The sequence below is a fragment of the Oncorhynchus nerka genome, linkage group LG14 (genome assembly GCF_034236695.1).
Source record: "Oncorhynchus nerka isolate Pitt River linkage group LG14, Oner_Uvic_2.0, whole genome shotgun sequence".
NCBI lineage: Eukaryota > Metazoa > Chordata > Actinopteri > Salmoniformes > Salmonidae > Oncorhynchus > Oncorhynchus nerka.
Genome location: NC_088409.1, coordinates 102106011 through 102129163, shown reverse-complemented (window position 1 = coordinate 102129163; position 23153 = coordinate 102106011). Strand labels below are relative to the sequence as shown.

Here is a 23153-nt window from a genome sequence, read left to right as displayed (position 1 = left end):
CTTACGAGAAGGTCTCACGACTTCCATACAGGTTAGGATGGAGATATCTCTGTTGTCAACACACACACACACACCTTCTAGAGGAGGTCTTCACGGACTTCATACAGGTTAGAGATGGAGATATCTCTGTTATCAACACACACCTTCTACGAGGAGGTCTTCACGGACTTCATACAGGTTAGAGATGGAGATATCTCTGTTGTCAACACACACACACCTCTACGAAAGGTCTTCACGGACTTCATACAGGTTAGAGATGGAGATATCTCTGTTATCAACACACACCTTCTACGAGGAGGTCTTCACGGACTTCATACAGGTTAGAGATGGAGATATCTCTGTTGTCAACACACACACACCTTCTACGAGAAGGTCTTCACGGACTTCATACAGGCTAGAGATGGAGATATCTCTGTTATCAACACACACCTTCTACGAAGGTCTTTCACGGACTTCATACAGGGGTTAGGATGAGATATCTCTGTTATCAACACACACTTCTATCAGAAGGTCTTCAGACTTCATACAGGTTAGGATGAGATATCTCTGTTATCAACACACACCTTCTACGAGGAGGTCTTCACGGACTTCATACAGGTTAGAGAGATGGAGATATCTCTGCTTGTCAACACACACACACCTTCTACGAGAAGGTCTTCACGGACTTCATACAGGTTAGAGATGGAGATATCTCTGTTATCAACACACACCTTCTACGAGAAGGTCTTCACGGACTTCATACAGGTTAGGGATGGAGATATCTCTGTTATCAACACACACCTTCTACGAGAAGGTCTTTCACGACTTCCATACAGGTTAGGGATGGAGATATCTCTGTTGTCAACACACCTTCTACGAGGTGGTCTTCAGACTTCATACAGGCAGAGATGGAGATATTCTGTTATCAACACACACCTTCTACGTGAGGTGGTCTTCAGATCTTCATACAGGTTAGAGATGGAGATATCTCTGTTATCAACACACACCTTCTACGAGCCACCTCTGGTGTAGTTAAGGGTAGTTATTATGAGCTGTCCTCCTCACCAGCCGCCTGGTGTAGTTAAGGGTAAAGTTATTATGAGCTGTCCTCCTCACCAGCCACCTCTGGTGCGGTTAAGGGTAGTTATTATGAGCTGTCCTCCCTCACCAACCGCCTCTGGTGTAGTTAAGGGTAGTTATTATGAGCTGTCCTCCTCACCAGCCTCCACTGGTGTAGTTAAGGGTAGTTATTATGAGCTGTCCTCCTCACCAGCCTCCACTGGTTCAGGTACATACGTCTATAAACGTCTATATATTTATTCTACGCTGAGTCTACAAAACATTAGAACACTCTTCCAATCAGAGCTGAATCCCCTTGCCCCTCAGAACGGCCTCAAAGGGTTGGGTCATGGACTTACAAGGTGTCGAAAGCGTTCCACAGGGATGCTGTCCCATGTTGACTCAATGCTTCCCACCGTTGTGTCAAGTTGGCTGCATGTCCTTGGGTGGTGGGACTGTCTGATACACAGAAACTGTTGAGAGTGGAAAACCCAGCAGTGTTATAGTTGTCCCAAACCTTAGCGCTGCCTGGCACCCACTACCATAAGTCACCCCTTTTTCAAAGTCACCACTACCTTACTCCTCTTTCAAAGTCACCTCTCACTACTCATTCTTCAATGTCACCCACTACCTCGCCTCCCTTAAAGTCACTTCATTCCTACCTTTTCAAAGTCACCTCTACCCTTCCCCTTCAATGTCACTCTACTACCTCTACTCCCTTTCAACGTCACTCTACTTCCTATTCTCTAATTCTTTCACCTCTACCCCTTTTCAAAGTCACCACACTACCCTTCAATGTCACCTTACTAATTTACTCCTCTCTTACGTCACTTCTACCTACTCTCATTCTTCAGTCATTCTATCCACTTTCAAAGTCACCTAATACCTTACCTCTCAAAGTCACCTACTACCTTACTCTCTTTCAGTCACCTACTACTCTTACTCCCCTTTCAAAGTTTCACCTTATTAATTTTACTTCCTTCAATGTCACTTACTACTCTTACCCCTTTCAAAGTCACCCCCATCCTACCCCTTTCAGTCACTTACTACTCATCTCTCAGTGTCACTCATTAATTACTCTTCTCAAGTCACTCCACTACCTACTCTCTTTTCAAAGTCACTTCTAATACTTCACTCCCTTTTCAATAGTCAGCGCATCACTCCACTTCTTTCAAAGTCACTTCATCACTTCCACTCTTCTTCGTGTCACCTCATACTACTTCACCCTCTTCAATCAGTCATCGCATTACGCCTACTCCCTCTGTCACGATCACCACTCACCTCTTTTCTTAAAGTCACCTACTACCTCACCCTTCACAGTCACCTACTACCTACCTCTTCAAAGTCAGCCTACCACCTTAACTCTTCAAAGTCACTCTATCTACCTATACCTCCTCTTCAAAGTCACCCACTACCTTACCTCTTCAAAGTCACTCTACTACCTTACCCCTTTCAAAGTCACCTACTACTTTACCCTCTTTCAAAGTCACTCACTACTCTTACTCCCCTTTCAAAGTCACCTACTACCTTATCCCCTTCTAAAGTCACCTACTACCTCCTACTACTACCTTTTCAATGTCACCTACTACCTCCCCCTTTTCAAAGTCACCACTACCCACTTTTCAAAGTCACCTTACTACCTTACCCCTTTCAAAGTCACCCACTACCTACTCCCTTTCAAAGTCATCTACTACTCATTCTATTCAAAGGCACCTACTACCCTTTTCAAAGGCACCCACTACCTTACTTCCCCATTCAAAGGCACCTACCTTTACTTCAGTCACCTACTACTATTTCCTCTTTCAAAGGCACCCACTACCTTACTAAAGGCACTTACCTTACCTCATTCAAAGGCACCTACTACCTTACCCCCCACTTCAAAGTCACTCACTAAAGGCACTTTACCTTACCTTTTCAGTCACCTACTACTCCACTCTTTCAAAGTCACCCACTACCTTACCCCTTTCAAAGTCACCTACTACCTTTACCCCCTTTCAAAGGCACTCTACTACCTTCGTTTTGGGGGCACCTACTACTCCTTTCAAAGTCACCCACTACCTTACTTCTTCAAAGTCACCCACTACCTTACTGCCACACCACTCTTCAAAGTCACCCACTACCTTACTCCTTTCAAAGGTCATCTACTACCTTACCCCCATTCAAAGGCACCTACTACCTTCCCCATTCAAAGGCACTCCACTACCTTACTCCCCTATTCAAAGGCACCCACTACCTTTACCCTCTTCAAAGGCACTACCTTACTAAAGGCACCTTACCCTACTCTATTCAAAGGCACCCACTACCTACCTATTCAAAGGCAGCCCACTATTACCTCTATTCAAAGGCACCCACTACCTACCCCCATTCAAAGGCACTCCACCTACCTGTTTCACACCTTACTTCCCCATTTCAAAGTCACTCTACTACTTCTCATTCAAAGGCACTTACTCCCTCTATTCAAAGGCACTCCACTACCTTACCCCATTCAAAGTCATCAAAGTCAAAGGCACCTACTACTTACCCCAATCAAAGGTACCCACTACCTTACCCCCATTCAAAGGCACCACTCATCTACTCCCTTTTCAAAGGCATCCTACTATACCTTTCAAAGTCACCCTACCATACTTTTCAAAGCACTCACTACTTACTAAAGTCACTCTTCCCCCATTCAAAGGCACCTTACCTACCCCATTCAAAGGCACTCACTACCATACCCCTATTCAAAGGCACCTACTCACCTACTTTCAGAGGCACCCACTCCTCCCTCATTCAAAGGCACCCACTACCTTACCCCCATTCAAAGGGCACCTACTACCATACCCCATTCAAAGGCACCCACTACCTTACCTATCTCAGAGGCACCTACTACCCCGCCTTCAAAGTCACTTCACTACTCTATTCAAAGTCACCTACTACCTACCTCTTCTCAATGATCACTCTACTACCTCACCTCCTTTTCAAAGTCACTCTTACCACCTCTACCCCCTCTTTCACAAAGTGTTATCCACTACCTTACCCCTTTCAAAGTGTCACCTACTACCTCTACCCCTTTCAAAGTCCTTTCATTACCCTTACTTCTTCCAGTCAGTTCTTCTTCCATTACCCTACTCTCGCCAGCGGCACCCACTACCTACTTCCTCTGCTTCAAAGGTCACCTACCACTCTTGGCTTCTCTTGCCAGCGGGTACCTCACTACTCTTACTCTCCTGCTCAAAGCAGCAATTCCACTACTCTTACTTCCCTATCTCAAAGCAGCAACCACTACCTTACCTCCTATCTCAAAGGCACCCACTACCTTTACCTCCCTCTATCCAAAGGCAATCTACTCACTCTAATCCATTCAAAAAGGCACCCACTGCTCTTACCCCCATTCAAAGGCACCCACTACCTACTCCCTTCAAAGTCACTACTTACTGCTTCAAAGGCATCCACTACTTCCCCGTTTCAAAGGCACCCACTACCTCAAAGGCACCCACTACTTCTTACTTTTCAAAGTCACTCTACTTACCCCATTCAAAGTCATCTACTATTCAAAGGCACCTACTACCTTACTTCTTTCAAAGTCACTCCACTACCTACCCCATTCAAAGTCATTACTCTATTCAAAGGCACCCACTACTATACCTTATTCAAAGGCACCACTACCTTACCTCATTCAAAGGTTTCCTTTTACTTATTCAGAGGCACCTACTACCTTACTCCCCAATCAAAGGCAATTTACTACTTCCACCATTCAAAGGCACCCACTACCTTACCCCCTATTCAAAGGCATCTACTTACCATACCCCTTTCAAAGTCACCCATCACCATACCCTTTCAAAGTCACCTCCCACCACCTTACCCCTTTTTCAAAGTCACCTACTACCCCCCTTTCAATGTCACTTCACTACCTTACCCCCATTCAAAGTCACCACTACCCCCCCCCATTCACCTGCTACACCCCCTTTCACTCACCCCTTACCCCCATTCAGAGTCATCTGCTACCTTGCCCCCATTCAAAGTCACCTGCTACATTTGCTTTCAAAGTCACCCACTTACCTACCCCTTTCAAAGTCACCCACTACCTTGCCCCCGTTCAGAGGCACCCACTGCCTTACCCCCATTCAAAGGCACCCCACTACCTTACCCCCCATTCAAAGTCATTCACTACTTTACTCCCCATTCAAAGGCACCCACTACCCCACCCCATTCAAAGGCACCCACTACCTTACCCCCCGCTCAAAGGCACCCACTACCTTACTCCCCCTGTTCAAAGGCACCCACTACCTACCTATTCAAAGGCACCTTACTACCTTACCCCCATTCAAAGGCATCTCCCCATACCTCTTTTCAAAGTCACCTTATCTCTCTTTTCAAAGTCACCCACTACCTTAACCCCTACCTCTTCAAAGTCACCCACTACCATACCCTCTTTCAAAGTCACCCACTACCTTACCCCCTTTTCAAAGTCACCTTACTCCCTGTTCAAAGGCACCCACTACCTTACCCCATTCAAAGCACCCACTACCTTACTCCTCTATTCAAAGGCACCCACTACCTTACCCCCATTCAAAGGCACCCACTACTCTACTCCCCGTTCAAAGGCACCTACTCCACTTACCCCCTTTCAATGTCACTCCACCACCTTTACCCCCTTTCAAAAGTCACCTACTACTCTGCCCCCATTCAAAGGCACTCTACTACCTTACCCCCATTCAAAAGTCACCTACTACCTTACCTCCATTCAAAGGCACCCACTACCTTACCCCATTCAAGCACCTACTACCTTACCCCCATTCAAAGGCACCTACTACTACATACCCCCATTTCAAAGTCACCTACTACCTGGTGCTTCCCATTCAGAGTCACCCACTACCTTACCCCCATTCAGAGGCACCCACTACCTACCCCCATTCAAAGGCACCCACTACCCCTTTATTCAAGGGCACTACCCCCCCTTCAAAGGCACCACTACCTTGCCCCCCGTCAAAGGCACCCACTACCTTACCCCCATTCAAAGGCACCCACTCACCTTACCCCCTTTCAAAGGCACCCACTACTTCCCCGTTCAAAGGCACCCACTACCTTGCCCCGTTCAAAGGCACCCACTACCTTAACCCCTATTCAAAGGCACTCCCACTGCCTTACCTCCTCTATTCAAAGGCACCCTTACTGCCCCCTTTCAAAGGTCCTACTCTTTCAGGCATCCACCCCTCCGTTCAAAGGCACCCACTACCTTAACCCCCGTTCAAAGGCACCCACTACCTACTCCCCCGTTCAAAGGTCACCTACTACCTTACCGCTTCAAAGGCATCCACTACCTTGCTTCGTTCAAAGGCACCCACTACCTTACCCCTCTTTCAAAGTCACCTGCTACCTTGCCTCCCCGTTCAAAGGCACCTGCTACCTTACCTTCACTATTCAAAGGCACCACTACTCTCCACTAAAGGCACCCACTACCTTACCTCCCATTCAAAGGCACCCACTACCTTACTCCCATTCAAAGGCACCTACTACCATACCCCCGTTTAAAGTCACCTGCTACCTTGCCTTCAAAGTCACCCACTACCTTGCCCCGTTCAGAGGCACCCACTACCTTGCCCCGTTCAAAGGCACCCCTACTCCCCATTCAAAGGCCCCACTCATTCAAAGGCACCACTACCTTACCCCATTCAAAGGCACCCACTGCCCACCCCATTCAAAGGCACCCACTACCTTACCCCCCTTCAAAAGGCACCCACTACCTTGCCCCCATTCAAGGCACCCACTGCCTACCCCCCCGCCCTGCCTTATTCAAAGGCACCCACTACCTACTCCCCCATTCAAAGGCACCCACTACCTTAACCCATTCAAAAGGCACCTACCTTACTTTCAAAGTCACCTTACTCCCTGCTCAAAGGCACTCCACTACCTTACCCCTCTGTTCAAAGGCACCCACTACCCACCCCCGTTCAAGGGCGCCCACTGCCTTGCCCCGTTCAAAGGCACCCGCTACCTTTACTCCAAAAGGCACCCACTACCTTACCCAAAGGCACCACTCCTTACTAAAGTCACCAAACACTACTCCCCCGTTCAAAGGCACCTACTACTCTTACCCTCATTCACCCACTACCTTACCCCCGTTCAAAGGCACCCGCTACCTTACCCCATTCAAAGGCACCCACTACCTATCTCCCCCGTTCAAAGGCACCCACTACCTTGCCCCCCGTTCAAGGGCACCACTACCTTGCCCCCGTTCAAAGGCACCCACTACCTTACTCCCCGTTCAAAGGCACCCACTACCTACTCCCCTGCTCAAAGGCACCCACTACCTACCTCCCGTTCAAAGGCACCAACTAATTTTACCCCCCCGTTCAAAGCACTCCACTACCTTACCCCCATTCAAAGGCACCCACTACCTTACCCCCCCATTCAAAGGCACCCACTACCTTACCCCCCTTTCAAAGTCACCTTACCCCGTTCAAAGGCACCCACTACCTTACCTCCCCTGCTCAAAGGCACCCACCTACGCACCCCCATTCAAAGGCACCCACTACCTTACCCCATTCAAAGGCACCCACTACCTTACCCCCATTCAAAGGCACCCACTACCTTACCCCATTCAAAGGCACCTACTACCTTACCCCCCATTCAAAGGCACCCACTACCTTACCCTTTCAAAGTCACCTACTACCTTACTCTCCCCATTCAAAGGCACCTACTACCTTACCCCCGTTCAAAGGCACCTACTACCTTACCCCATTCAAAGTCATCTACTACCTTACTCCTGTTCAAAGGCACCCACTACCTTACTCCCTAATCAAAGGCACCCACTACCTTACTCCCCTTTCAAAGGCACCCACTACTCTTACCCTTCAAAGGCATCTACTACTATACCCCCCACCCACTACCATACCCTTTCAAAGTCACCCACTACCTTACTCCCTTTCAAAGTCACTCTTACCCCTCTGCTTCAAAGGCACCACTACCTTACTCCCCATTCAAAGGCACCCACTACCATACCCCATTCAAAGGCACCCACTACCTACCCCCATTCAGAGGCACCCACTACCTTACCCCATTCAAAGGCACCCACTACCTTACCCCCATTCAAAGGCACCTACTACCATACCCCCCATTCAAAGGCACCCACTACCTTACCCCCATTCAGAGGCACCCACTACCTTACTCCCCTTTCAAAGTCACCTACTACCTTACCCCCATTCAAAGTCACCTCACTACCTTACTCCCCTTTCACGTCACCTACTACCTTGCCCTTTTTCAAAGTCACCTACTTCTTTCTTCCATGTCACTATTACTGCCCCTTTTCAAAGTCACCTACTACCTTACTCCCCTTTCACGTTATCTGCATTACTCTTACTTCCAAAGTCACTTACTACCTTACCCCCTTTCAAAGTCACTCACTACTTACCCCCTTTTTCAAAGTCATTTACTACCTTACCCCGTTCAAAGGCAATTCCACTACCTTACCTCTTTCAAAGGCACCCACTACCTTATTTCCTATTCAAAGGCACCCACTACCTTACCCCTCTGCTCAAAGGCACCCACTACTTACCCCCATTCAAAGGCACCACTACTCTTACCCCCATTCAAAGGCACCCACTACCTTACCCCCATTCAAAGGCACCCACTACCTTAACCCCATTCAAAGGCACCCACTACCTTACCCCCATTCAAAGGCACCCACTACCTACTCCCTTTCAAAGTCACTCTTACTCCTTTTCAAAGGCATCCACTACCTATACTCTGCTTCAAAGGCACCCACTACCTTACCCCCATTCAAAGGCACCCACTACCTTACCCCCATTCAAAGGCACCCACTACCTACCCCTTATTCAAAGGCACCCACTACCTTACCTCCCCATTCAAAGTCATCTACTACCTTACCCTGCTCAAAGGCACCCACTACCTTACCCCCTTTCAAAGTCACCTACTACCTTACCCCCATTCAAAGGCACCTACTACCTTACCCCCATTCAAAGGCACCTACTACCATACCCCCATTCAAAGGCACCCACTACCTTACCCCCATTCAAAGGCACCCACTACCTTACCCCCATTCAGAGGCACCCACTACCTTACCCCCATTCAAAGGCACCCACTACCTTACCCCCATTCAAAGGCACCCACTACCTTACCCCTTTCAAAGGCACTCTACTACCCTACTCCCTTTTCTTAAAGTCACCCACTACCTTACCCCTTTTTCAATGTCACCTACTACCTTACTCTTTCAAAGTCACTTACTACCTTCATTTCCTCTTTCAATGTCATTTACTACTCTTACTCTTTCAAAGTCACCTTACCTTAATTCCTTTCAAAGTCACCTTACTACCCTTTTCAAAGTCACCTTACTACCTTTTCAAAGTCACATTCCATTACCTTACCCCTCTTTCAAAGTCACTTCCACTACCTTACTCCTCTTTCAAAGTCACCCACTACCTTACCCCCTTTCAAAGTCACCCACTACCTTACCCCATTCAAAGGCACCCACTACCTTACTCCCCATTCAAAGGCACCCACTACCTTACCCCCATTCAAAGTCATCTACTACTCTTACCCCCTTTCAAAGGCACCCACTACCTTACCCCATTCAAAGGCACCCACTACCTTACTTCTGTTCAAAGGCACCCACTACCTTACCCCCATTCAAAGGCACCCACTACCTTACCCCTATTCAAAGGCACCCACTACCTTTACTCCCTTTCAAAGGCATCTACTACTCTATACCCTTTCAAAGTCACCTTACCCCCTTTCAAAGTCACCCACTACCATACCCCTTTCAAAGTCACCTTACCCCCTTCAAAGTCACCCACTACCATACCCTTTCAAAGTCACCCACTACCTTACCCCCATTTCAAAGTCACCTTACCTCCCCCATTCAAAGGCACCCACTACCTTACCCCCATTCAAAAAGGCACCTACTACCTTACCCCCATTCAAAGGCACCTACTACCATACTCCCCGTTCAAAGGCACCCACTACCATACCCCATTCAAAGGCACCACTACCTTACCCCTTTCAATGTCACCTACTACCTTACCCCTTTCAAAGTCACCTACTACCTTACCCCCTTTCAAAGTCACCTACTACCTTACTCCCTTTTCAAAGTCACCCACTACCTTACTCTTTCAAAGGCACCCACTACCATACCCCTTTCAAAGTCACCCACTACCTTACTCCCTTCAAAGTCACCTTACCCCGTTCAAAGGCACCCACTACCTTACCCCATTCAAAGGCACCTACTACCTTACCCCCATTCAAAGGCACCTACTACCATACCCCCCATTTAAAGTCACCTACTACCTTACCCCCTTTCAAAGTCACCCACTACCTTACCCCCATTCAGAGGCACCCACTACCTTACCCCCCATTCAAAGGCACCCACTACCTTACCCCCCATTCAAGGCACCCACTACCTTACTCCCCCGTTCAAAGGCACCCACTACCTTACCCCCATTCAAAGGCACCCACTACCTTACCCCCATTCAAAGGCACCCACTACCTTACCCTTTCAAAGGCATCTACTACCATACCCCCTTTCAAAGTCACCTTACCCCCCTTTCAAAGTCACCCACTACTATACCCTTTCAAAGTCACCTTACCCCCTTTCAAAGTCACCCACTACCATACCCTTTCAAAGTCACCCACTACCTTACCCTTTTTCAAAGTCACTTTACCCCTGCTCAAAGGCACCACTACCTTACTTTCCCCTATTCAAAGGCACCCCACTACCTTACTCCCCATTCAAAGGCACCTACTACTATACTTCCGCTCAAAGGCACCCACTACTATACCCTATTCAAAGGCACCCACTACCTTACCCCCCTTTCACGTCACTTTACTACTCTTACTTCCCCCTTTCAAAGTCACCTACTACCTTACAAAGTCACCTACTACCTTTTCAAAGTCACCCACTACCTTACCCCCTTTCAAAGGCACCCACTACCATACCCCCTTTCAAAGTCACCCACTACCTTAAAGTCACCTTACCTCCGCTGCTCAAAGGCACCCACTACCTTACCCCCATTCAAAGGTACCCCACTACCTTACCCCATTCAAAGGCACCTACTACTATACCTATTTAAAGTCACCTACTACCTTACCCCCTTTCAAAGTCACCCACTACCTTACCCCCATTCAGAGGCACCCACTACCTACCTCCCCATTCAAAGGCACCCACTACCTTACCCCCATTCAAAGGCACCCACTACCTTACCCCCATTCAAAGGCACCCACTACCCCACCCCCTTTCAAAGGCACCCACTACCTTGCCCCCTTTCAAAGGCACCCACTACCTACTTCCCCGTTCAAAGGCACCCACTACCTTACCCCCATTCAAAGGCACCCACTACCTTACCCCCGTTCAAAGGCACCCACTACCTTACCCCCATTCAAAGGCACCCACTACCTTAACCCCATTCAAAGGCACCCACTACCTTACCCCCGTTCAAAGGCACCCACTACCTTACCCCCTTTCAAAGTCACCTTACCCCGTTCAAAGGCATCCACTACCTTACCCCCCGTTCAAAGGCACCCACTACCTTACCCCTATTCAAAGGCACCCACTACCTTACCTCTATTCAAAGGCACCCACTACCTTACCCCCATTCAAAGGGCACCCACTACCTTACTCTTCTGCTTCAAAGGCACCCACTACCTTACCCCTTTTCAAAGTCACCTACTACCTTACCCCCATTCAAAGGCACCTACTAATTTTACCCTCTATTCAAAGGCACCCACTACCTTACCCCCGTTCAAAGGCACCCACTACCTTACCCCCATTCAAAGGCACCCACTACCTACCCCCCCGTTCAAAGGCACCCACTACCTTACCCCCCATTCAAAGGCACCCACTACCTTACCCCCTTTCAAAGTCACCTTACCCCCGTTCAAAGGCACCCACTACCTTACCCCCATTCAAAGGCACCCACTACCATACCCCCATTCAAAAGGCACCCACTACCTTACCCCCATTCAAAGGCACCCACTACCTTACCCCATTCAGAGGCACCCACTACCTTGCCCCCGTTCAAAGGCACCCACTACCTTGCCCCATTCAAAGGCACCCACTACCCCCCCCATTCAAGGCACCTACTACCCTACCCCCTTTCAAAGTCACCCACTACCTTACCCCCTTTCAATGTCACCTACTACCTTGCCCCCTTTCAAAGTCACCTGCTACCTTGCCCCCTTTCAATGTCACCTGCTACCCCCCCTTTCAAGTCACCTTACCCCCTTTCAATGTCACCTACTACCTTGCCCCCTTTCAAAGTCACCTTACCCCCTTTCAAAGTCACCTGCTACCTTGCCCCCCCTTTCAAAGTCACCTGCTACCTTACCCCCTTTCAAAGTCACCTACTACCTTACCCCCTTTCAATGTCACCTACTACCTTACCCCCTTTCAAAGTCACCTACTACCTTACCCCCCTTTCAAAGTCACCTACCCCTACCCCTTTCAATGTCACCTACTACCTTACCCCCATTCAAGGTCACCTTACCCCCATTCAAAGTCACCTACTACCTTACCCCCCTTTCAATGTCACCTACCACCTTACCCCCTTTCAAAGTCACCTTACCCCCTTTCAAAGTCACCTACTACCTTACCCCCCTTTCAAAGTCACCTTACCCCTCTTTCAAAGTCACCTTACCCCCTTTCAATGTCATCTACTACCTTACCCCCTTTTCAAAGTCCTCTACTACCTTACCCCTTTCAAAGTCCTCTACTACCTTACCCCCTTTCAAAGTCATCTACTACCTCACCCCCTTTCAAAGTCACCTACTACCTTACCCCCTTTCAAAGTCACCTACTACCTTACCCCCCATTCAAAGTCACCCACTACCTTACCCCTTTCAAAGTCACCCACTACCTTACCCCTTTCAAAGTCACCCACTACCTTACCACCCTTTCAAAGTCACCCAATACCTTACCCCCTTTCAAAGTCACCCACTACCTTACCCCCCTTTCAAAGTCACCCACTACCTTACCCCCCTTTCAAAGTAATCTACTACCTTACCCCCATTGAAAGGCACCCACTACCTTACCCCCATTCAAAGTCATCTACTGCCTTACCCCCGTTCAAAGGGCACCCACTACCTTACCCCCTTTTCAAAGTCACTCTACTACCTTACCCCCATTCAAAGGCACCTACTACCTACCCCCATTCAAAGGCACCCACTACCTTACCCCATTCAAAGGCACCCACTACCTTACCCCATTCAAAGGCACCTACTACCTTACCCTTTCAAAGGCACCCACTACCTTACCTCTGCTCAAAGGCACCCACTACCTTACTCCCGTTCAAAGGCACCCACTACCTTACTTCCCCAGCTCAAAGGCACCCACTACCTTACCCCCATTCAAAGGCACCCACTACCATACCCCATTCAAAGGCACCCACTACCTTACCCCCATTCAAAGGCACCCACTACTACCCCCTTTTTCAGGGCATCTACCATACCCTTTCAAAGTCACCCACTACCATACCCCTTTCAAAGTTACCCACTACCTTACCCCCTTTCAAAGTCACCTTACCCCCTTTCAAAGTCACCCACTACCATACCCCCATTCAAAGGCACCCACTACCTTACCCCCTTTCAAAGGCACCCACTACCTTACCCCCCTTTCAAAGGCACCCACTACCTTACTCCCCCTGTCAAAGGCACCCACTACCTTACCCCGTTCAAAGGCACCCACTACCTTACCCCCCGTTCAAAGGCACCCACTACCTTACCCCCTCATTCAAAGGCACCCACTACCTACTCCCCATTCAAAGGCACCCACTACCTTACCCCCATTCAAAGGCACCCACTACCTTACCCCTTTCAAAGGCACCCACTACCTTACCTCGTTTCAAAGGCACCCACTACCTTACCCTTTCAAAGTCACCTTACCCCCTTTCAAAGTCACCCACTACCATACCCCTTTCAAAGTCACCCACTACCTTACCCCCTTTCAAAGTCACCTTACCCCCCCATTCAAAGGCACCCACTACCTTACCCCCGTTCAAAGGCACCTACTACCATACCCCCATTCAAAGGCACCCACTACCATACCCCCATTCAAAGGCACCCACTACCTTACCCCCATTCAAAGGCACCCACTACCTTACCCCCATTCAAAGGCACCCACTACCTTACCCCCATTCAGAGGCACCCACTACCTTACCCCCATTCAAAGGCATCTACTACCATACCCCTTTCAAAGTCACCCACTACCTTACCCCTTTCAAAGTCACCTTACCCCTTTTCAAAGTCACCCACTACCATACCCCCATTCAAAGGCACCCACTACCTTACCCCCTTTCAAAGGCACCCACTACCTTACCCCGTTCAAGGGCACCCACTACCTTACCCCCATTCAAAGGCACCCACTACCTTACCCCCCCATTCAAAGGCACCCACTACCTTACCCCCCCCATTCAAAGGCACCCACTACCTTACCCCCTTTCAAAGTCACCTTACCCCCTTTCAAAGTCACCCACTACCATACCCCCTTTCAAAGTCACCCACTACCTTACCCCTTTCAAAGTCACCTTTACCCTCCCGCGTTCAAAGGCACCTACTGCCTTGCCCCCATTCAAAGGCACCTACTACCTTACCCCCATTCAAAGGCACCCTGCTACCATACCCCCTGTTCAAAGGCACCCACTACCTTACCCCCCATTCAAAGGCACCCCCCCCATTCAAAGGCACCCACTACCTTACCCCCATTCAAAGGCACCCACTACCTCATTCAGAGGCACCCACTACCTACCCCCATTCAAAGGCACCCACTACCTTACCCCCATTCAAAGGCACTAACATCTGTTGTCTTGCCTGTTCAACTTCTGAATGGGACACAATCCTTGTCTCACGGCTTAAAAATCCTTCATTAACCTGTCTCCTCCTCTTCATCTAGTCCTTATTTAACCTGTCTCCTCCTCTTCATCTAGTCCTTCATTAACCTGTCTCCTCCTCTTCATCTAGTCCTTATTTAACCTGTCTCCTCCTCTTCATCTAGTCCTTCATTAACCTGTCTCCTCCTCTTCATCTAGTCCTTATTTAACCTGTCTCCTCCTCTTCATCTAGTCCTTCATTAACCTGTCTCCTCCTCTTCATCTAGTCCTTATTTAACCTGTCTCCTCCTCTTCATCTAGTCCTTCATTAACCTGTCTCCTCCTCTTCATCTAGTCCTTCATTAACCTGTCTCCTCCTCTTCATCTAGTCCTTATTTAACCTGTCTCCTCCTCTTCATCTAGTCCTTATTTAACCTGTCTCCTCCTCTTCATCTAGTCCTTCATTAACCTGTCTCCTCCTCTTCATCTAGTCCTTATTTAACCCTGTCTCCTCCTCTTCATCTAGTCCTTCATTAACCTGTCTCCTCCTCTTCATCTAGTCCTTCATTAACCTGTCTCCTCCTCTTCATCTAGTCCTTATTTAACCTGTCTCCTCCTCTTCATCTAGTCCTTCATTAACCTGTCTCCCTCTTCATCTAGTCCTTCATTAACCTGTCTCCTCCTCTTCATCTAGTCCTTCATTAACCTGTCTCCTCCTCTTCATCTAGTCCTTCATTAACCTGTCTCCTCCTCTTCATCTAGTCCTTATTTAACCCTGTCTCCTCCTCTTCATCTAGTCCTTCATTAACCTGTCTCCTCCTCTTCATCTAGTCCTTATTTAACCCTGTCTCCTCCTCTTCATCTAGTCCTTATTTAACCTGTCTCCTCCTCTTCATCTAGTCCTTCATTAACCTGTCTCCTCCTCTTCATCTAGTCCTTCATTAACCTGTCTCCTCCTCTTCATCTAGTCCTTCATTAACCTGTCTCCTCCTCTTCATCTAGTCCTTCATTAACCTGTCTCCTCCTCTTCATCTAGTCCTTATTTAACCTGTCTCCTCCTCTTCATCTAGTCCTTATTTAACCCTGTCTCCTCCTCTTCATCTAGTCCTTATTTAACCCGTCTCCTCCTCTTCATCTACACTGATTGAAATGGATTTAACAGGTGACATCAATAAGGGATTATTCACCTGGATTCACCTGGTCAATCTGTGTCAGTGTTTTGTACATTCAGTGTATAACTGTCATACAAACTCATCTCCTCTGATCCCCTTGTAGATGACAATGTGTTTTCAGTCATCTTACCTGTTAAAATTATAGCCACTCTGCCAATCAATCAATCAATCAGTAGACAGTAGGACATGGATCTACTGCTCTAGTGGTCTCCCTAACTCTCTCCTGGTCTCCTGGTCTACTGCTCTAGTGGTCTCCCTAACTCTCTCCTGGTCTACTGCTCTAGTGGTCTCCCTAACTCTCTCCTGGTCTACTGCTCTAGTGGTCTCCCTAACTCTCTCCTGGTCTCCTGGTCTACTGCTCTAGTGGTCTCCCTAACTCTCTCCTGGTCTCCTGGTCTACTGCTCTAGTGGTCTCCCTAACTCTCTCCTGGTCTACTGCTCTAGTGGTCTCCCTAACTCTCTCCTGGTCTACTGCTCTAGTGGTCTCCCTAACTCTCTCCTGGTCTCCTGGTCTACTGCTCTAGTGGTCTCCCTAACTCTCTCCTGGTCTACTGGTCTACTGCTCTAGTGGTCTCCCTAACTCTCTCCTGGTCTACTGCTCTAGTGGTCTCCCTAACTCTCTCCTGGTCTACTGCTCTAGTGGTCTCCCTAACGCTCTCCTGGTCTACTGGTCTACTGCTCTAGTGGTCTCCCTAACTCTCTCCTGGTCTCCTGGTCTACTGCTCTAGTGGTCTCCCTAACTCTCTCCTGGTCTCCTGGTCTACTGCTCTAGTGGTCTCCCTAACTCTCTCCTGGTCTCCTGGTCTAGTGGTCTCCCTAACTCTCTCCTGGTCTCCTGGTCTAGTGGTCTCCCTAACTCTCTCCTGGTCTACTGCTCTAGTGGTCTCCCTAACTCTCTCCTGGTCTCCTGGTCTACTGCTCTAGTGGTCTCCCTAACTCTCTCCTGGTCTCCTGGTCTACTGCTCTAGTGGTCTCCCTAACTCTCTCCTGGTCTACTACTCTAGTGGTCTCCCTAACTCTCTCCTGGTCTCCTGGTCTACTGCTCTAGTGGTCTCCCTAACTCTCTCCTGGTCTACTGCTCTAGTGGTCTCCCTAACGCTCTCCTGGTCTACTGGTCTACTGCTCTAGTGGTCTCCCTAACTCTCTCCTGGTCTCCTGCTCTAGTGGTCTCCCTAACTCTCTCCTGGTCTACTGCTCTAGTGGTCTCCCTAACTCTCTCCTGGTCTCCTGGTCTAGTGGTCTCCCTAACTCTCTCCTGGTCTCCTGGTCTAGTGGTCTCCCTAACTCTCTCCTGGTCTACTGCTCTAGTGGTCTCCCTAACTCTCTCCTGGTCTCCTGGTCTACTGCTCTAGTGGTCTCCCTAACTCTCTCCTGGTCTACTACTCTAGTGGTCTCCCTAACTCTCTCCTGGTCTCCTGGTCTACTGCTCTAGTGGTCTCCCTAACTCTCTCCTGGTCTACTGCTCTAGTGGTCTCCCTAACGCTCTCCTGGTCTCCTGGTCTACTGCTCTAGTGGTCTCCCTAACTCTCTCCTGGTCTCCTGGTCTACTGCTCTAGTGGTCTCCCTAACTCTCTCCTGGTCTCCTGGTCTACTGATCTAGTGGTCTCCCTAACTCTCTCCTGGTCTACTGCTCTAGTGGTCTCCCTAACTCTCTCCTGGTCTCCTGGTCTACTGCTCTAGTGGTCTCCCTAACTCTCTCCTGGTCTACTGCTCTAGTGGTCTCCCTAACTCTCTCCTGGTCTCCTGGTCTACTGCTCTAGTGGTCTCCCTAACTCTCTCCTGGTCTACTGCTCTAGTGGTCTCCCTAACTCTCTCCTGGTCTACTGCTCTAGTGGTCTCCCTAACTCTCTCCTGGTCTGGTCTCTCCACCAGGTGAAGAAGCATGTTCGTAGCTTTCACTCTGAGAAGATCTTTCAGTGCTCAGACTGTGACAAGGCGTTCTGCAGACCTGACAAGTTACGGCTCCACATGCTGCGGCACAGCGACCGCAAGGACTTCCTCTGCTCCACCTGTGGAAAGCAGTTCAAGGTGAGGTGTGTGTGTGTGTGTGTGTGTGTGTGTGGAACCAAGAGCTTTCCTGACATTCTGACCTTTCCAGGTAAAACTCCTGACCCTAAAGTATAGTATGTCAGACCACCTGACCAGTACAGTGACTCAGTTGAGTGTAAAGAGCTCTGCAGACGGTTGTGTGTGTTTCAGTCTTGTCAGTCCCTCACCCTCTCTTCTCCTCTCTCTCTCTCTCTCTCTCTCTCTCTCTCTCTCTCTCTCTCTGTCTCTCACTTTCTCTCTCTCTCTCTCTCTGTCTCTCTGTCTCTCACTTTCTCTCTCTCACCCTCTCTTCTCCTCTCTCTCTCTCTCTCTCACCCTCTCTCTCACCCTCTCTTCTCCTCTCTTCTCCTCTCTCTCTCTCTCGCTCTCTCTCTCTCTCTCCCTCACCCTCTCTTCTCCTCTCTCTCTCTCTCTCTCTCTCTCACCTCTCTTCTCCTCTCTCTCTCTCTCACCCTCTCTTCTCCTCTCTCTCTCTCTCTCTCTCTCTCTCACCCTCTCTTCTCCTCTCTCTCTCTCTTTCTCTCTCTCTCTCTCTCACCCTCTCTCTCACCCTCTCTTCTCCTCTCTCTCTCTCTCTCTCTCTCTCTCTCACCCTCTTCTCTCGCTCTCTCTCTCCCTCACCTCTCCCCTCTCCCCATCTCCTTTCATCCCTCTCTCCCTCTCCTCTCCCCTCTCTCCTCTCTCTGTCTCTCTCTCTCTCTTTCTCCCTCCCCTCTCCTCTCTCTCCTCTCCTCCCTCCCCTTCAGCGTAAGGATAAACTGAGAGAGCACATGCAGCGGATGCACAACCCAGAGCGCGAGGCTAAGAAGGCAGACCGTATCCATCGCTCCAAGGCCCTGAAGCAGAAGGTTCCCACCACAGACTTGGAGAGCTTCATGTTTAAATGTCGCATGTGTATGATGGGTTTTAGACGCCGAGGTATGCTGGTGAGTAGTGACACTGGCGCTCCTAGATTACACACACACCGTTCTGGGAGCTTGTGTGGTCTACCACTTCACAGCTGAGCCGTTGTTGCTCCTAGACTTTCCCATTTCCTAACAACAGCACTTACAGTTGACCGGGTGAAGCTCTAGCAGGGCAGAACGTTTACAAACTGACTTGTTGGAAAGGTGGCATCCTATGACAGTGCCGTGCTGAAAGTCACTGAGCTCTTCAGTAAAGCCTCTTTCACTGCCGATGTTTGTCTATGGAGATTGCATGGCTGTGAGCTCGATTTTATACACCTGTCAGCAACGCTTGTGGCTGAACTAGCCACTCATTTGAAGGGATGTCCACATACTTTTGCTTATATAGTGGATGTCTTTGTGTGTGTGTGTGTGTGTGTGTGTGTGTGTTGTCTGTGTTTGTATGTGTGTATGTGTGTGTGTATGTATATATATGTGTATATATATATATATATAGAAAAGTCTGTATACATTGTGTGCAAATGAGGTAAGATAAGAGAGGTAAGGCAATAAATAGGCCATGGTGGCGAAGTAATTACAATTTAGCAATTAAACACTGGAATGGTAGATGTGCAGAAGATGAATGTGCAAGTAGAGATACTGGGGTGCAAAGGAGTAAAACAATTAATAAAAACAACAGTATGGGGATGAGGTAGTTGGGTGGGCTATGTACAGATGGGCTACGTACAGATGGGCTACGTACAGGTGCAGTGATCTGTGAGCTGCTCTGACAGCTGGTGCTTAAAGCTAGTGAGGGAGATATGAGTCTCCAGCTTCAGAGATTTTTGCAATTCGTTCCAGTCATTGGCAGCAGAGAACTGGAAGGGAAGGCGACCAAAGGAGGAATTGGCTTTGGTTGTGACCAGTGAGATATACCTGCTGGAGCGTGTGCTACAAGTGGGTGCTGCTATGCTAACCAGCGAGCTGAGATAAGGTGGGGCTTTACCTAGCAGAGACTTGTAGATGACCTGGAGCCAGTGGGTTTAGCGACGAGTATGAAGCGAAGGCCAGCCAACGAGAGCATACAGGTCGCAGTGGTGGGTAGTTTATGGGGCTTTGGTGACAAAACGGATGGCACTGTGATAGACTGCATCCAGTTTCCAGTAGAGTGTTGGAGGCTATTTTCTAGACATCACCGACGTGAAGGATGGTCAGTTTTACGAGGGTATGTTTGGCAGCATGAGTGAAGGATGCTTTGTTGTGAAATAGGAATCCAATTCTAGATTTAATTTTGGATTGGTGATGTTTAATGTGAGTCTGTAAGGAGAGTTTACAGTCTAACCAGACACCCAGGTATTTGTAATTGTCCACGTATTCTAAGTCAGAACCGTCCAGAGTAGTGATGCTGGACGGGCGGGCAGGTGCGGGCAGTGACTGGTTGATGAGCAGGCATTTAGTTTTACTTGCATTTAATAGCAGATGGAGTCCGCGGAAGGAGAGTTGTATGACATTGAAGCTCATCTGGAGGTTTGTTAACACAGTGTCCAAAGAAGGGCCAGATGAATACAGAATTGTGTCGTCTGCGTAGAAGTGGATCAGAGAATCACCAGGAGCAAGTGCGACATTATTGATGTAAACAGAGAAGAGAGTTGGCCCGAGAATTGAACCCTGTGGCACTCCCATAGAGACTGCCAGATGTCCGGACAGGCCCTCCGATTTTACACACTGAACTCTGTCTGAGAAGTAGTTGGTGAACCAGGCGAGGCAATCATTTGAGAAACCAAGGCTGTGAGTCTGCCAATAACAGTGGGACAGTGTTTCCTAGCCTCAGTGCAGTGGACAGCTGGGAGGAGGTGCTCTTATTCTCCATGGACTTCAGTGTCCCAGAACTTTTTTTGAGTTTGCGCTACAGGATGCAAATTTCTGCTTGAAAAAGCTAGCCTTGTCTTTTCTAATTTCTAAGTGTATATTGTTTCCTAACTTCCCTAATCAAGTTCATCATTTTAAAAGGCTAATTGATCATTAGAAACCCCATTTTTTTTTATCACAGCTGAAAACTGTTGCTCTGATTAAAGAAGCAATAAAACTGGCCTTCTTTTTGCTCCGTTCATCTTTCCATTAATCCTGACTAGTCTCCCAGTCCGCTGAAAAACATGATGCCACCACCACCATTTTTTCTTTTTTTACCTAGTCAAGTCAGTTAAACAACAAATTCTTATTTTCAATGAAAATGGTTAACTACCTTGTTCAGGGGCAGAATACAGAATAGCAAAGGGTCTGAATACTTACAGTATGTAAATAAGGTATTTCTGTTTTTAATTTATTTTTAATACATTTGAAACCTGTTTTCACTTTTGTTATTGGTCTGATGGTCTTGATGAAACCAAGATTGAGGTTAGTCAGTTAGTCCCTTGTTGAGGTCAGATTGAGGTTAGCATTTTATATCATACCCCCAAGACATGCTAATCTCTCACCATTACAATAACAGGGGAGGTTAGCATTTTATATCATACCCCCAAGACATGCTAATCTCTCACCATTACAATAACAGGGGAGGTTAGCATTTCATATCATACCTCCAAGACATGCTAACCTCGCACCATTACAATAACAGGGGAGGTTAGCATTTTATATCATACCCCCAAGACATGCTAACCTCGCACCATTACAATAACAGGGGAGGTTAGCATTTTATATCATACCCCCAAGACATGCTAACCTCGCACCATTACAATAACAGGGGAGGTTAGCATGTTATATCATACCCCCAAGACATGCTAACCTCCCACCATTACAATAACAGGGGCAGTTAGCATTTTATATCATACCCCCAAGACATGCTAACCTCTCACCATTACAATAACAGGGGCAGTTAGCATTTTATATCATACCCCCAAGACATGCTAACCTCGCACCATTACAATAACAGGGGAGGTTAGCATGTTATATCATACCCCCAAGACATGCTAACCTCTCACCATTACAATAACAGGGGAGGTTAGCATGTTATATCATACCCCCAAGACATGCTAACCTCTCACCATTACAATAACAGGGGAGGTTAGCATTTCATATCATACCCCCAAGACATGCTAACCTCTCACCATTACAATAACAGGGGCAGTTAGCATTTTATATCATACCCCTAAAACATGCTAACCTCCCCTGTTATTGTAATGGTATTTATGCGTCTTAACTTTTTCAGAAATGAAAAAAAAAAAACTGCTTCACTCTGCCAATAATTGAGCTGTATGTCGATCTGTGTGTTTTATACCGACCCTACTCCCTCTCTCTATCCTAGGTGAACCATCTATCTAAGCGGCACCCTGAGATGCGTATAGAGGAAGTTCCTGAGCTCACTCTTCCCATCATCAAACCCAACAGAGACTACTTCTGTCAGTACTGTGACAAGGTACAAAACAGTTATCTTCTTTAGTTTATGAAAACAGGTTGCAATTTAATTAAACTATTTTTAGTTTATGAAAACAGGTTGCAATTTAATTAAATTATTTTTAGTTTATGAAAACAGGTTGCAATTTAATTAAATTATTTTTAGTTTATGAAAACGGGTTGCAATTTAATTAAATTATTTTTAGTTTATGAAAACAGGTTGCAATTTAATTAAATTATTTTTAGTTTATGAAAACAGGTTGCAATTTAATTAAATTATTTTTAGTTTATGAAAACAGGTTGCAATTTAATTAAATTATTTTTAGTTTATGAAAACAGGTTGCAATTTAATTAAATTATTTTTAGTTTATGAAAACAGGTTGCAATTTAATTAAATTATTTTTAGTTTATGAAAACAGGTTGCAATTTAATTAAATTATTTTTAGTTTATGAAAACAGGTTGCAATTTAATTAAATTATTTTTAGTTTATGAAAACAGGTTGCAATTTAATTTAATTATTTTTAGTTTATGAAAACAGGTTGCAATTTAATTAAATTATTTTTAGTTTATGAAAACAGGTTGCAATTTAATTAAATTATTTTTTGTTTATGAAACAGCATTGTTGATTTTGCTCAGGTAAAGCTTTGCCCTTTTCAATGTTTTCCGGTGTTTAAGATGCATCTTCCCAGGTCAAAACCCAAAACCACCTGAGAGACTAATGGAAGTTTTAAAGTTGCAGTATAAAGAACCACCCTGTCTCTCTGTCTTGTCTATCTTCACAACATGCTGACATAACCCCTCCCCCAGGTGTATAAGTCGGCCAGTA

At 47.4% G+C, this 23153-nt stretch overlaps 1 pseudogene; it reads left to right on the top strand.

Moving 5' to 3' along the window:
- Positions 1–23153, top strand: part of LOC115127763 (PR domain zinc finger protein 10-like) — a 99429-nt pseudogene that overhangs the window by 46045 nt on the left and 30231 nt on the right.